Genomic DNA, 17,398 nt, shown 5'->3' on the forward strand with positions numbered 1-17,398 from the left:
TATCTAAGGCCTTAAACAACGATATTCCAGTAACCATCATGCCAAAAACATTCCTTATTAACATAAGCAATACTCAATTTGTAGTCAATGTGAACTTCATTTTACTCGACATTCGAACCAACTATGGTAAGCAGTCACAACACTTTGGAGTTTTACCTCTCTTAAACGCACTACCATTTGCTTTAAAAATGCTCAAAGCTCACAGATTTCAGAAAGAAATTAAGCACCTTCTTTTAGCTTCCTCCGACTTTTCTACTTAAGCGTAGTAGAAGTTGTGTGTCAACTGGACTTCCACTTCGTTTCTATATTTGTTTACCCCATTTCTCTTGCTTAACAAAACATTTGTAAACATAAGTAACAAGATTATTTGCGTTTCCAAATAGCTTGACTAAAGCTCTCACTAATACTCGCAATTAGGATGTATGCGATGGATGTCATCAGTCGTATATGAAAGATAATGCAGAACCGCTTTCTTTGACTTCTAAATGGCGCCTCCTCTTAGATCTAGACAGCTGCGAAACAGGAAGAATGTAGGTGAAACCACACACAAGCCGTATTTCTGGAAAAAGACACCTACACACTGCATATACCATGTGTTCTTTTACAACACAGCATGCTCTAAAACTTGGAACGCTTATCTTCTATAGATAGACCTGAGAGATGAGTTCTGCCGATTTTTTGACATCTTCGCAATTTCATTTTAAGATTCGGCATTGGACGTTGATTTGCAATTACCTAAGAACCAACTCAATACATATTTAATTATATTATGCTAACCTAAATATTACGTCGGTAATTCAACAAGGCATTTCGCAAACATTGAGTATCAAGTACCTTTCTTTTGAATCAATAAAATGATTTCGGCTGTAGGCTGAAATATTTCTTGAAATTCTCTGCTTTTCACCAAGTAGAAACGATGGCATGTGATACCACACCGTTGATTTGTTCCTAAGGCGTGAATACCAAGACGTTTCATGCATGAACACTGGATATGAATGCCAAGACCGTTTTATTCATAGACCCTGAACAAGAAAATGGTGAATAGCTGTTATATATAGACCAGCGATAAATAACCGATGAGTCATCGTCCGTTTGCCATCTAACTCAGTACGCAGAAACAGCAGCAATACCCTCATCCACCCATGCTTGCGTCGCAGCTTCTTGCGTTTCGTGATTCTGCAACATGGCCCAACTCACGTGATCATAAGGGATTGCGGAGGGCCGTTCATCACCGACGCTCTAATAGAGCTCCTTCACCTGCGCGCTGTGCATTTCCGACACTCAATGCCGTATCGTGTACAGACCTACGGTCTTGTTAAACGGACGTATCGAAAGCTGACAAACATGCTAGTACGTATCCTCTGACTACGGGAACACAGAGGTTGAAGAAGAGGACGATAACGGTCCGTGCGGCGAGCGGCAGGGTTTACACGGTTATCTTCCCGATTAATCATCTATGCCATGCTTAAACTTGAATTAAACAAGCGACAATCCGAAACAATGCTATTGCGCGGGCATAATTCAATATCACGCCTATAAACTACCCTAACATGTCTGACACGCATCCGATGTATGTCACGTACCAAACGCCTTGGTATGCAGACAATGTGGGGCCACCAATATCCTGAGGACCACAAGTGCGCTGTACATCGTGCCCTATGCGGTGGCGCACACCACGCCAGGGACTACGAGTGTAAGAAACTACTCAAGCCCAAATATACCACAATAACAAAACATGTAGGCTTGCCCAGGTGTTAATGTCGCTACGACAGAGTAAACATTGCTGTGGCGAGTTGTAAATAGCCAGCACATAAAAATGTTTGTGTAAGCTGCTAGATAAACGTCCACAGTGACGCTAACGGTCCGTCTGAAATGAAATAATAAAGGATTTCTTTCTATAGACGAAACAATTCTGGGCTGTGGTTTCCATATGTGCCTCTTCTTTAAAAATGGAATGCAGCCTAATTCGTTGCATCTTTTTGCATGGCCAATTCGTTTCCAGAGTCAACGGCTACGACGCACACAAAGAAGTAAAATGACGATATGGCAGAGTGTGTTGTTGATTGCAACAGCAAGCTATGTGTCGTCTATTTGTGACGGTAAGTTAAATATTATAGAACTGCAATTTGCCTAATCTTGTAGCCTAGATCATATTTTTCTGCTATTCATAGCAGAAAAATGACATCTAGGAGTTAGAAACGACATCACAGCAGTTAATGACATCTTAGTTGAAATCAAGAAAAAGAAATGGGGCATGGGCAGGATATGTAATGACGAGGGAACATAACCGATGCTCATTAAGGGTTACGGACTGGATTCCAAGGGAAGGGAAGCGTAGCTGGGGGAGGCAGAAAATTAGGTGGGCAAATGAGATTAAGAACTTTGCAGGTCCATGGCCACAATTAGCACGTGACTGGGCTAGTTGGAGAAGTATAGCAGAGGCCTTTGCCCTGCAGTCGGTGTAACCAGGCTGATGATGATGATGATGATGATGATGATGATGCGTGCAAGGGTGAGCCAGTGAAGCCGACTCAACCTCGCCGGAGAGGAGGAACGTGGTGAGAAAGCATCTCACGCAAAGCACCAAGGAGAGGGGAGGGATGCGGGTCGTTCTACTTCGGCAGCTGCTCCACTTTATGCGGTCGCACTAGCCCTATCATGAAAGGGATCTGCGATGGGAAGAGAGTGCACCGAGTGCTGATAGCTTCGTGTGCGCTGTGTTTTCGCCGCTTAGTTCGCGTTGAAGCGAGAGGCAACACAAAGGACAACTCGCTCTCTGCTGCTGCCACGCTTCCTCACACCAGCGTACTAACAGTGAGTTTCCACCGTCATTGAGTGAGATGTGTTTATGTTTGCTTGAGCACGTATGATATCATTGTTCGTAATTTAGTTAGCAAGCGATTGCTTCCGTGTTTATACGGACGATAAACCTACTATATCCTTACTTCGTATAGCTGTCTACTAATTTGTTATCCCAATATATGTTTTGCCTTTAGACACTGAGCTTTGTTGTTTAATAGCGCGTGCAACGTTTCCCGGGACACTTGACACATGTCAGGTGCACGTGATCTTATGAGTTTTGTACAGATGTGTAAACCACCGTAAATAAAAAAGAAACACGAATTTTTTTGCTACCAGCAATGAAATGAATTCGTCGTGAGCAAAACTAATATAAACTGCTATTTCCTCTATGAACCTATTACCCGTCTATGTATTTGTGTTCTCTAGTCCTTTAAGCTCTCTTGCTTCACTCTTCCACCATACACAGAATTCCTGTTTTAGTCTTTTGCCACATTGTTATGTACTTCTGTATGTGTTTTGTATTTTACCTATCGTTTATCTCTTTGTTTTTTCAACTTGTAAGAGTGGTAGAGCCGCTTCTAGGCTGCGGTTTAACGCCCCACATTTTACATTCTCTAAAAAATGGGAAGAAAACGATGGAGGGGAGCTTGCACTGCATTCGTCCACCAGCATATCCATTTTGACAACTCAATAAAAAAAGTGTTCGGCAGCAGGTTACATTCCTGTAACAGACGAAGCCGAAAGCCTACTGCACACATGATTGCACTCATGCTTCTGCATTATTTATATCATCGGATGGGTCAGAATTCTTGTAACACATAACGAGCCGTAGGGTTAAGTAAACCTACAGCGCTCTCGCTCGACGTCCTCAATTACACATGTGAGCGCCCAGTGGAGTACCTAAAGGTTATTTCTTTTTTTCACTCTTTCTTTCCGTCTTTCTTTCGTTTGCTGTTTCCTTTGTTCTTTCTTTCTTTAGTTTCTTCATTCACATTCATGCATGGTATCTTTGCTTGCGCACTTACAGGAGTATGAGCCACTCCTGATAATGACATTATTTTTCTCAAAGGAATAGACGTAGTTTCTTTTTAGGGTGCAAGTCATTGCTACGAGCCACTTAAGGCTTTTGCCCTGAAAAGGCGGTATGCGCTTCAGCGCGCAAGCCATAAAAAGATATTCTCGTCGGATACGCGTCTACATGGAAGAACAAAATTAATCATGACCAATAAAAACTGCATAGAAACACACAAAACCGAACACCATGGCCCCAGGCCAAAATTCACACAGCTTCCTTCCAAAATTATCTTCATTTTGTTTTGTACAACCTTTCTTAGCCTAACATATCATCCATCAAAACTTGGTCATTGTAGCATTAAAGCTGAGGAAATTAGATATTGCAAGAGCTGCAAAGCAACCTTAATCACACACAGCTTCCTTTCTTATTGCTCTTGGCTAGAATGCTGGCGAGACAATGAATGGAAAGTTATATGCTACACTTATGAAGTGCCGGAAGATTTGTGCCCCGGTGTTCCTGCGACATACTGCAGGAAAAAGAAGCAGCGATGTGTTTGCGGCTGCAAATATGGAACGTATCGGAGGATGGACTGGGCATGCGTGCCGTATAGAGAATGCGGTGAGTAGATAAGCGGATTAGTACTTCTGATCGCGTCGGCTATGGCCTTGCTCACAACTTAGGAAAGAAAAGGGCAAGTAATCAATCCTAAGATATGCCTAAAGCGTGAAAAATAAGTGTCCTCCATTCATATAGTATGTTGCACTGGCAATGTACTATCGAAGAAGGCCGGGTGAGCGCCGCTCTAGAATGCCTTCCACGTACTCATGCAGACTCCTTATGAAGCCACCACGATGTTACATTTTTTTCACTTTTCAGTTATTTCTTTTTATAACTAAACGTTGCTGAAAATCACCTGGGCCCTTAGCAATACTGCTAGTTATGAGCCAATGTAAATGAATACAAAACACCATTGCAGCTCAGGTTAACAGACAATGTGATTTGCAAGTACAGATTCCGCTAACGTTGATAGCGGGAAACCACCAAGCCCAAATTCTGTTACTATTACAATACACAAACATATTGATTACGAATGATAAATTGGTTAAAAGCATACGCAAAATTTTGGACTCTCTTTTATTCTTATTTGAAAATTATTCCATATTTTCGTTCCAATGTAGGCTAACCTGCGCCTACCATACAAGTTGCTAACATTTGATACGTTAAAATGTTTGTCCCATTCTGTCCTAGTGTGTATGTGTGGTGTGATAATAATGCTTCTTGGAAAGGGGTTTGTGTGCGAAAGTGTGGCATGAACTGAGCACGCTGTTTTCAGATCCCTAATAATGAGGGATGGCGTAATGTTAGTTTTTTTAATAGCGGCAGTGTGTGTTTCGTATAAATAGAGAAGTACATAATTCGAAGGGATGTTTTCAGCAGTTTGATTACTGGATCTAGATAAGATGAATACGTACGCCCCCATGTCTCAATACAATAGGTTAAATGACTATAAAAGTACTAAAGTAACTCCTTCGTAGTGTACAAGCGGGAAAACGCTGATGCGCCTGATTTAAAGTAAACCATGCATCACTGACCCGGCTGCAAACAGTTGCTATGTGTGTCCTGTAAGGAAGGAATGAATCTAACGTTATACCAATGTATTTATATTCTTGAGCTTCTGTAATTGCTGTCATCGCAATCGTTAAAGTTATTGGTGGTATGTAAAATTTACTAGGCCGAAAATATAATCTATTTAGTGTTAATTTGTTTTTCATAAACCAGTTTATTAGTTTTTTCTAGTTTTCTATTAGGAGTGCTTTCTACGTGATCGATATCCTTTCCTGAGAATAAACACCTGTGGTATCGTCGGCATAGATTATTGTCTCACCCTTATCAAGCCTTTAGGGTAGGCCGTTGATGTATGAGGAAAATAATGTCAGACCTAAAAGAGACCCCTGCGGAAGGCTGTGTGTACTGGGGAGGAAGTAAGACGAGACACTGTCGTAGTGTACGCTCTGCTATTTGATCGATGGTGTCGCAAGCTTTTTTATTGTCTAAATAAATGCCGATCACTACTTCGTTGTTATTCAGATAAGTGTTATTGTAGCTTGTAACACAACTAACTGCGGTTCTGGTCTACTTGTTTGGGCGAAATCCGTACTGATGCGGTGTTGGTATTTTATTGTTTGCTCAGAACTTAGTTCATCGCTTAACCACAAGCTTCTCGAACACTGTGTTAATGGTAGATACGACCATCGCGTGAGGTCTACCGCGGCTGCGACAGGGTGCCACGACCAGCTCTTTCGCAGCGGATGCACCCAACTTCTGGGCCGCGCTTTGGCTTCTTGGCTTCTCCCCTGCACGGCAACGGGACGGGGACGGGAAGAGAAAGTGCGTCTCCCTCTCTAGACCGGGCATGCTACTTTCTGGCTTCTAGTGCGCTAGCGGAGACGAACAGAGAGAAAATGCCGCTTATTGGTGTGGTAACTCCACCAATACTTAAAGGATTTGAAAAGTGTTTGCAGCATCAGATTGGCGGCACAACATCGATGAATCGTGAAGCTGTTCTTTGATTAGTCAAAGAATAGTTTGAGGGCCCTCTTAAGTGCGCACAGGTGTGTACTGCTTCTCTTACACTTTCTGGAATCCTGCTTCAAGCGCCGCGCAAAACAAGGCGTACTGCTAGATACAGTGCCGCACATGTCCCCTAATAGATCTATTTTGAAACTAATACCGTATTTGACTCTTTTAACCGCTTTCGTGGCCAGCGGCTGGAATATTCGTAGTAACCGAATGGGAAAGGTGTAACGCCCACATCACACTCCAGTTAGACGAGAAAAGGAGCTTCCATAACACAAATGACGAAGGAAGGGAGCCATCATTTCACATCCGGCACTAGCATTCGTAAAACATGCGGTAAGCTTGAAATTATTTTGGCGTGTGTGTTCGTGCGCGCATGTGTGTGTGTGAGAGAGAGTTTTTTCGAGCCGGTGTATAAAAGGTACGGGTGGTATTGCTATGAAATGTGAACGTTACGGGTGGTATCTCTTCATTTGTGGCTTGGCGTTGTCCTACTGAGTTCTTGAACCGAAGAAGTCCAGCGGTACCACGGTCAGAATGGTCGCCATTCGATGACGCAAGTATTACCATGCAAGAAAACGGCCAACAAAACAGAGGCCACGGGCCAAATAAATTTCAAGTAGAGTACAGATAAATACTACTACTAAGTTGGTTTGTTACTTTCGTTTGTAGTTTCCTACTATTTTAATTGATAATATCTATACGTGGATGTTGTGAGTATAGACAGACTGTATTTACAATACACGTAGAAGCAGAGTCAATGTGGTTAAGATGGCTGACCAGCAAGAACACGCAGTAGCTAGCGTCTCGCGATCTTCTTCCTTCTCTCTTCTTTCATCCTTCCGTAAAAAGATCCCCGGGTGGCCAAGCACTGTCTCGGTGCATGTTAGGCGAAGAACTGCGAGCGAAATATGCCTTCAGCCCCAAAACGTGTACGACGTCGATAGGCATCGGACTTGAGCATTGATCAAACTGTAAAGGTGATGTCTCGCAATTGACATCCTTAACTTGACCTAGGACTTCATAAGGCCCTCTGTAGCAAGAGCGAAGCTTCTGAGTGGGCCCACCCGACGAGATGGTGACAAAAGAATCGCCCAAGCACCTGGAGCGAACTTAACATCGTGATGGCACTGGTCGTAACGCCCTTTTTGTATAGGCTCTGAGGCAAATAAACGAGATCGGGTGACATGACGCATCATGTGAGCGCAATCGATGACTGCACGAGCGTACTCAGCTGCAAGACGGGCCACGTAAGGCAGGACGGTGTCAAACGGCAATGTCTGGTCGCGGACATACGAAAGACACAAGGGTGAATGTCCTCCTATAATGTGTAGAGACGAGGTATACGCCAATGTCACGTAGGCCAGCATGGCGTCCCAGTTGGGGTGATCGTTAGAGACGCACATCAACAGCATCTCTGTGAGTGTTTGGTTGAGACGTTCCGCAAGACCGTTCGTTTGTGGGTGGTAGGTGGTAGACAGCTTATGCTCAGGGGCACAAGAGCGGAGGTCGTTGACAACAAGAGACAAGAACGAGCGACCGCGGTCTGTAAGTAAATGCCGAGCTGCACCGTGGTGGAGGATGAAGTTGTGGAGAATACAATCGGCGACGTCAGTTACGCAATTAGTCGCGCACACCTTTCTTATCGCATAGTGTCGCATAATCAGTAGTGACGGCGATCGACTTGTTCCCTCTAGTCGTCGTCGGAAAAGGGCCAACCAGGTCAAAGCGTACGCGAAAGGAAGGTTCAGAGAGAACTTCAATTGGTAAGGGAAGATGTGGTAGATGTAGATGTGGTAGGGGAAGTTTCTTCCGGCACTGACACTATTGGCATGTTGCAACATAACGACGGACAGAGCGGTAGGACCGGGCCAGAAGACGACGACGGTTGTTTGTACATAAAACTCCAAGGTTTCCCACCGTCGGAACATCGCGAGGTTGTTCAAGAACGACGGATCACAGATGACGAGGACGAACAACGAGCAATTCAGGGCCGTCAGAGTTGATATTGCGGTGGTACAGGATACTGTCGTGCACCACGAACTTGCGGCACGCGTAGTCGGTGCTGCCAGATTGCACTCCGGCGATAATGAACTACTATAATGATTCGTCACGTTGTGTTTCAGCGCACATGACGGTCGTGTCAGTCAAAGCCATCACGCAGGTCACCGGATCATGTGCAGCCGAATCGGGAGGATCCATGAGGGGACGAAGGAGACAGCCTGCGTCCTTGTGCAGACGTCAAGACTTGTAGTTGATAATAAATGAAAATTCCTGGAGCCGCAAAGCCCAGCGACCAAGCCGTCCTGTCAGTTCCCTGAGGGAAAACAGCCATCAGAGGGCGTGGTGGTCTGTAACGACCAAAAACGTGCAGCTCTACAAATATGACCGGAACTTCACGACAACCCAAAATAAAGCTCAGGACTCCTACTCGGTGATGGAGTAATTTCTGTCCGTAGGTGACAGCAGGCGTCTGATGTTGGATATCATGCACTCGGTACCATTCTGCTGTTGGGCGAGAACAGCGCCGATGCCGTGGCCGCTTGCGTCAATGTGGACTTCGGTCAGTGCAGATGGAACAGAGTGGGCAAGAATGCTGGGAGGGGTGGTCAGAAACTCGGTGAGAGCGGCGAACGCGTAAGCCTGCTCAGTGCCCCTGAGAATGGCGTGTTCTTCTTTAGAAGATCTGTCAAAGGCCGAGCAACGCGGGCGAAGTTTTGACGAAACGGAAAAAGCAAGAATACAGGCCGACGAAGCAGCACACGTCAGAAGCAGAACGTTGAAAAGGGAAACTGTGATCTGTGCGAACTTTTTCCGGATCTAGTTGTACACCGGATGCGTCAACTAGGTGTCCCAACGCTGACGGCGCCCGAATTGACATATCGTGGAGTTCAGTTGGAGGGCGGCTTTTCAGTAGACCGCAACAATAACAGTGAGTTGCGTAAAGTGACTGCCGAACGTGGGAGAAAAAACAATAACGTCGTCAAGATAACAAAGACAGGTGGTCCGTTTGTAGCCTTGCAGAAGAGAGTCTATCATACGTTCAAATGTTGCCGGAGCAGTGCATAGGCGAAGGACAACGGCTGATCACGGCTGTCTTCTCGCGGTCCATTTCAGCAACTGAAATGAGACGGTAGCCCTATCGAAGATCGGTGGACGAGAAGTACTTATTTCCGTGCAAGTAGTCCACGGCGTCTTCAATGCTTGGCAGTGGGTAGACGACTTTTCGGGTGATCTTGTTGAAAGCCTATCATCGACGCAAGAACGCCGGGTACCATCTTTTATTGTCGCAAGCACAACGGGCGAAGTCGAAGGGCTGGATGATAGTTCCATGGCCCCTTTGCGGAGCATTTTGTACACTTCTGATTCGATTACTCTACATTCATCAAGCAATACACGATAGGGACGCTGACGAATGGGATTCGTGTCTCTAGTGTTTATGCAATGGTGAACAACAGATATTTGGCCTAAAGGCCTGTCGCCAAAATCAAAGATATTACTGTACGATTAAGCACGAGACGTAGGTCCATGGCCTGTGCAGAGGTGAGGTCAGGTGCAAAGATTTTCGCGAAATCACCCGTTAAAGAAACAGAGCTGTGAGCTGCAATTGGCCCTAGTGAACCACTCTCGGCATTCAGACTCTAACTTCAAGTTCGAAAGTATTAGAAACGCTGGCCAAGAAAATGCGGGCTGGAAGCACTTGAGAGCACACGCTGAAATTCAGATGCGGAGGAACGACGTTGTTATTATTAACCGTGACCAGCGTAGGCGGAACCGCAGCGTTCCAGTTCAAAAGCACGTCGACGATGAGGCGAAGCACATATTCATCGTCAGGAACATGTGGCTGTGCGGTCAAATTGACGTAAGTGACTGCCTCGGGCGACAGACGCACATCTTGAAGCGAGCACAAGTACGGTGGGGTGGTGCTCAGAGCATCGGCGATTTGAGGCAATTCCAACTGAAGAACGTTGGTTACGCAGTCGATCAGAGCAGAATGAATGGATAAAAAGTCCAATCCAAGGATAACGTCGTGAGGGCAGTTGTCGATCACAGCAAAGAGAGCCAAATTAGGGCGGCCGGCTACAATTAAACGCGCAGTACACATTCCAAGAACACCACCACACCGCGGGCGGCCACACGAAGCACTCGGGCTGCTGCTAGGGTGAGGACTTTCTTTAAACGTCTACGTAGGCTAGCGCTCATCACAGTTAAGTGGGCTCTAGTGTCGACGAGTGCTTGGACAGGTACGCCGTCTATTTTAGGTCAATTTAACTTCTCCTTGTGCGCACATACAGAGGATTTGCTGCGGTAGTAGGCAATGCAGCACCATCTCCGAGGGCTGCATATGTTAGTTTTCCGAATGGGTGCAGCCGAAAGCCACAGGGGACGAAAGGCGACGTGGCTGCGGCGAACGGGAAGATGGGCGACGCGTTTGCGACGAACGAGACTGTTGTCCGCGCGGCGATGGTGGGCGACGGTACCACTGTTCCTAGCAGAGTTGTCGGCGTTTTTAGACTCGGCGGTGGACGAAACATTACGGGCGTTTCCATTAAAACGGCTCAGGTTGGTCGGCATGTTAGGTGTTCAGGCCCATGAGTTGCAACAGTATCGGGCGACATGACCAATGCGGCGACAGGTGAAACATATCGGCTGGCCGTCCAAAGTTCTCCACTCAGTTCGGTTGCGATAACGCGAAGAGAGCGTAGGTGGGGAGCACAAATAGCGGAAGAGCGTTCGTAAGCTTTGGGTTTCATGACCGCAAAGACAGAAGGTAACAATGTTTTCAAGTTTCCGGCGAGCAATGGCTTGTGCGAGGGCAACTGAAAAAGGGGTAGCATAAGGGCTATGCTAAGAGAAAGCTGCGGGCGCCATCGCGTAGTGTTCACGTCGAACGATTCGCACCACGTCCTTTGATGGCAACGCGTGCTGCTATGCGGGCTGATTTCCACACGTCGACATCGCGGCAGTATTCGGAAATCTGGTGAATGGTTGCAGGACGCCTCGGCTTTTGGCCTGCTCGAATTGTTGCACTATTTCATGACAGCATCATGTAGAGCAGCTTTAGCACGTGAGCAAATTAAAAGCGTCATCAGCAATTCTTTTCAGCCTGTGCCCAACCTTCTCAGCTTCTGGCATGTCGTGATTGGCTTTGATTGTCGCCAGCACGTCCTGAATGTATGAGACAGAGGATTCCTTGGGGGATGGGCACGGGAGGCCAGTTCGTGCTTTGCGGCGATATTACGGCGGTCTGGTTGGCCAAATAGCGATGTGAACTTCTATTTGCATTGGTCCCAACTGATTAGCTCTTCTTCATGGTTCATGGTTTTGATGGCTTCCTTGGATCGGAAATCTGGTGAATGGTTGCAGGACGCCTCGGCTTTTGGCCTGCTCGAATTGTTGCACTCTTTCATGACACCATCAACTGTAGAGCAGCTTTAGCGCGTGAGCAAATTAAAAGCGTCATCAGCAATTCTTTTCAGCCCGTGCCCAACCTTCTCAGCTTCCGGCATGTCGTGATTGGCTTTGATTGTCGCCAGCACGTCCTGAATGTATGAGACAGAGGATTCCTTGGGGGATGGGCACGGGAGGCCAGGTCGTGCTTTGCGGCGATATTGCGGTGGTCTGGTTGGCCAAATAGCGATGTGAACTTCTATTTGCATTGGTCCCAACTGATTAGCTCTTCTTAATGGTTTTCGTACCACACCTTTGCAGCGTTTCTTAGGTAGAACAACAGGTTAGCTAGCATAAGCCTAGCGTCCCATATTTCGATTCCACTCAGGCATTCGTACATCGCCTACCACTCTTCGACGTCGGTGCCATCGGTACCGCAGAAAGTTCTGGGATCTTTGTGTTCCACAACCACAACGTAGCTGGCGACGGTGACGTTGGAGGCGGCAACGACGCTGATTCCGTGTGCTCGCGGTCATTCATGGTGGGATGATGATGAGACGTGCACTGCGGAGCTCCGTTTATAGTCGTGGTACCCGGCACTTCCCACAAGATATGTTACGTGGATGTTGTGAGTATAGACAGAATGTATTTACAATATACATAAGAGCAGGGACAATGTGGTTAATATGGCTGACCAGTAAGTACACGCAGCAGCCAGCGTCTCGCGATCTTCTTCTTCCTTTCTCTTTTTTCATCCTTCCGGAATAATAAAGGCATCAGAAGATACAGAAACCCCCGACCCACGACACTCCGAATGAAATTTATTCCATATCTGAGGAGGAGAAAAAATCCAGCGATGGACTTGGTGCACCCGCTGGCACGTGCGATACAGCCGCTCCCTCAACTCCAAGCATGTGCTACGGCGTGGATGGTACATTATTTCGCAGCGCCGCACTACTTCCGCAACTAACACTGGAACGAGATGTTATGCGGAGGCACAAGTCTTATGTGCGAGTTTCAATGTCAAGCCCCGTGTTTCCCCTAAGTGAGCAAGCACTCAACTTTATTAGCATCGTGAGGCTCGTAGCAGCCTTTACTTTGCAAAAAACTTGATAAAACACATTCAAATACTAGATACCTGCGCATTGCATACTATTGAGCGGATTCTTTCCAATATAGTAAAACACATCTTCTACCCATATCACAGTGAGCACTACAGGGCTGTTTAAGATTTTGCCTATAAAATTTGACAGCCCTGTACAGCCTATGAAGGTAAGTTCTGATAGTCAAACGAGAAATTAAATGGACAGATGGAAGTTGCCTTGGTGCACAACGGTGGCACATAGAGAACAGGTAATTGAAACCACTCGTGCGCTTACATGTGCCTGCCTCTCAATCTCCTGCTCTCCTATGCTTGAGCAACAAAAAATATGCATAAATGAGAGTACACCATTATCTCCAACCCTTATGCATTTACCTTGTTGTAAAGCTTGTGCCTTTATCTTTGTTCTATTGTCTTGTTTTCTATGGTATGACGACACTAATATATGGACTGGAATAACCCTAAAGAACACAGGACGATGGAACCAATGCACGTAAGTAGCGGATCACGTGTACTTTCATGCAAATTGTTCTCCTTGCTGCATAACATTTGCATGGAGTGTTATCGCCATAACTGGAAACATATTTTTGTCGGGCCACACAGCTACCACAGCGAAGAAACTATTAAACACATACAGTGCTTCCATACAGATTACTATCAACTCAATTCCACAGCAACTTTTGTCAAATAACCAAAACTGGTATGCGACAACGTGTGGATCCTTAGCCAGATGAGTGTTATGGATCCATGCAGCTACACAAAGTAAACGATTCAGACACGGGCACAATCATTTCTTGTTCTGGATCAAACAAACAAACAAGCAAAACAAAAAGAGATAAGAGAAGGAAGTGCAACCAAAGAAAAACCGATAAACTAAAGTGCAAACCACCGCAGGAGCGTAAAAGCTACGGACCCCGCCGGCTCTGCCGCGCGCCATTCCCCGCATGCCGACGACACATACACAGTAGACATTTACAATATTCGGGATTTCAAAGCATTTTCTTTCTTTGAAAGATAGCCGGTACTTTTTTATGTCATACTTTTACGTAAGCGCATGCACAAGAATGCGCAAACTAAGCGAGTGGTAAAGACCACACGGTGGTATGCTATGACCCAACCATTGTACCAGTGTTACCCTGGGTACTGTGCACTGCTGCACGGTAGTAAGAGGAGCATAGAGGCCTGTAAAGTACAGCATAATTGAAACCGTTAATTTACAACCCGGAGTCATAAAAGAAGGCGAGAAACAGAATGGTAAATTGTATAGAAAAGGTGGGAACGATAACAATACGGGGATTCAGAAAAGCAGAAAAACAAAAATCAGTAGAAAAAACTTGTATAATGACGCAACGAGCTATGTCTCACTGTTTGAGGCCTGAGCGGGATGCCTGATAAAAAACATATCGAAACGAATATGCGCCTCAGCATGACGCACCTGCGTGCAGCAAGAGCAGCCCGAAAGGACTTCACACATCGAAATTGAATGCAAAGATATTCCCCCATCATGACTCGTAGGGAGTGTTCGTCTTGTAGAAGTTTTGGAATTCAAAGATAGGAGGAATAACTGGTTAACATTCGATAAGTAGTGAAGCGGTATGAGCCTCGGAATAGAAGATGAAGAAGCGCAGGAGTCTGGGTTCAGGAGAAGAGGAGAAGGAAGTGAGAACAAAATGGTAGACAAGATGGACGCCAGTTCCATAGCAATACTGTCCGTCTATTGTATCCTTTAACTAGGAACGCTACATTATTTTGGCGCAGTCGACAGCGGACTCCAACATGTGGGTGACATTCTTCCTTGAGGAGACCTCCGCAGAGAAGATCATCTTTTCGAGATACCAAGCTGAAGATGAACCAGCGGTGGAACTACCTCGCGAACTCAACTCGGCAGAACTCGTGCACCTGGTTTTAGAGAAGGCTTCCATGGACACTGATGAACTATGTCGGAAGGGTGCTGTGAAAGTGAACTTGCCTCTGGCGATCGTCGACGAATTAGTTCTTCAACCGATGCGTCGAGAGGACTCTGGATCACAGTCGTCGACGGAAGAGGCGAGCCTCGTTTTCAAAGCTCTTCGGCTACAACAAGAACAGATTTCGCAACAGAACCGGCTGGTGGCATCCCTTATAAGCTCTTTAAACGCTGAGAAGCCGGTGACTAAATTTGTAGAACCCGATGCGTTCGACGGCATATCTTCAAGTCCAGAAGGTTGGCTTGAATTCTATGAATATGCCGCTGGGAAGAACAACTGGCACTCTAATAAGGACAAGATTACTAACATGCGTAGTTACTTAAGCGGTGTTGCACGGAAGTGCTATGATTTGCACATTATTGAAGAGGCTGGCAACTCTTGGAATCAGTGGAAAGAAAAATTTTTGACGACATTCCGAAGCAACCCAGTGCAAAGGTGGGATGCCGCGCTTAATTTCAAATTCAAGCAAGGCTCCCTCGTCGAATATTTCTTTGACAAACGCCGCCTTTTAAAGCTGGCCGAGCCTATGCTTCCTCCTTCTGTCGTAGTAGCACTAATAATGCACGGACTGCACGCGCAAGTCCTGAAGCAAGTGCAAATACGGTCACCTAAAACTATGGACGTGCTCCTGGAGTGCCTTCAGGACATACCATTTACTTCGGAAGAAAATCTAAGCGCTCGCTCAAGCAGTCACTTAATACGGTCCGGCGCGGATTGGTCAAGCCGTAATCAGCGAGAACCGCGCCGCCTTGCAAGCGGCACAGAGAACTTAGGTTGGCGCGCTCCCAGAGGTCGGGTGAATAACGTCGACAGCGACCCTGTCCCCCTACTTTCCGACGCTGAAGAGGCTCCACCGACAAAAAACTGATAAACAAGGTTGATCATTCCGACCCGATGACCACAACTGAGACTGTTTATTTAACTTGCTCTAGCCTACTTCACATCCCTGTCAAAGTGGGAAACAGACACATGATGGCTTTCGTTGACAGCGGTGCTTCTGTGTCTATAATAAATGCCAAGCTGGTAGCTGCAAATCACCTGCATAATGGAAGAGTGCTACGGGTGCAAGGCTACGATGGAAAAGTGACATTGCATAATCAGTGGGCCTCAGTAAACATCGAGTTCCAAGGTCATGAAATAGAGAGTGAAGTACTGGTGGTTGAGGGGGTGACGTATGACTTTCTGCTATCCAGACCAGATATAAAGAAACTAAAAATCAACGTATACTGGGACGATGCGGTTTTAGTGGAAGGACTATCAAGGCAAGAGACACAGTCGGATAGAAAAGATAACCTGCGAGTTGTCAAGTGCGCGGAGGATATTGCAACGACCTATCCTGAACTGGTATGCATAGGAAGCTATCCACCGGCGATGACGTCACACAAGGTGCCTTTCGAACTAACCGACAAGACCGTCATCCAAAAATCACCTTACAACATGTCAAGAAAACGCAAGATATGGTTGAAGAAGGAATTGCAGGAGATGCTAGACGGCAATATAATCCGGCCTGCGGTGTCACCCTTCGCCTCTCCCATAACTATTGCGCCGAAAGAAGATGGAACTTTCGGACTGTGCACAGATTACAGGGTTCTCAACCGACAGACAGAACTTATACCATTTCCCATGCCGAAGATAGACACCATTATAGATGAGACAGGTGGTTGCCGATGTTTTTCACGTATTGACTTGTGCAAAGGTTTCTGGCAGATCCCGCTAACCGAAGAAACAAAAATGTACACTGCTTTTATCACGCCCTTCGACCTGTACGAGTATAACTGACTTCCTTTCGGCTGGAAAAACTCACCAGCATGGTTCCAGAAGATTATGAACGAAGTCCCGAAGCCTTTCCTAGATGTCTTTTGTAACGTGTACATAGACGATGTTATCGTTTTCTCCAAAACAGAGACGGAGCATCAGGAACACCTGTGCCAGGTATTAAATGCCTTGAGCTTAGCACACCTCAAGGTTAATTTTAAGAAAAGCGCGTTCTTTCAAAGAAAGTGGTGTTTCTTGGAAGAGTCTTTGATGGGACTACCAAAAGCACGAAACAAGAGTGCGTCGAGAGGATATCCCAACTGGTAAAACCATATGACGTACACTCATTGCGTGTGTTTTTGGGATTAGCAGGACATTTCAGACCCTTCATAAAAGACTTTGCCATCAAAAAAAGATGCCTCACGCGCCTAACACAGAAAGAAGTTCCATTTGAGTGGGATGAGGAATGTGAGAGAGTCTACCGTGATCTGGTGCACAGAATCTCTGCTGACCCTATTCTACGCATACCAGATTTCACTTTACCCTTTGAACTGAATACCGACGCCTCGCACTATGGGACAGGTGCAGTTTTGTACTTGAAATGTCCAGAAGCATCCGGCCGAGAAAAGCGACCCATAGTAGGTTACTACAGCTACACCCTCAAGCCACCTGAAGTCAACTACACCACTACTGAAAAGGAAGCTCTTGCAGTCCTTAAAGCAATTCAGTACTTCCGTGCGTACCTAGAAGGTGCGAAGTTTACTTTGTTCACCGATCACCAGGCCCTCA

General features: G+C 46.1%; 1 long non-coding RNA gene across 1 annotated transcript in view; it reads left to right on the top strand.

Moving 5' to 3' along the window:
- LOC135896779 (uncharacterized) overlaps positions 1 to 17,398 on the top strand; it is a 102,073-nt gene that overhangs the window by 9,990 nt on the left and 74,685 nt on the right. Inside the window, exons 2-4 of the long non-coding RNA XR_010562810.2 lie at positions 2,003 to 2,099; positions 4,259 to 4,435; positions 13,355 to 13,380. This is a non-coding gene — a long non-coding RNA (uncharacterized lncRNA). The remainder of the gene's footprint in view (positions 1 to 2,002; positions 2,100 to 4,258; positions 4,436 to 13,354; positions 13,381 to 17,398) is intronic.

The sequence above is a fragment of the Dermacentor albipictus genome, chromosome 8, assembly GCF_038994185.2.
Source record: "Dermacentor albipictus isolate Rhodes 1998 colony chromosome 8, USDA_Dalb.pri_finalv2, whole genome shotgun sequence".
Taxonomy (NCBI): Eukaryota; Metazoa; Arthropoda; class Arachnida; order Ixodida; family Ixodidae; genus Dermacentor; species Dermacentor albipictus.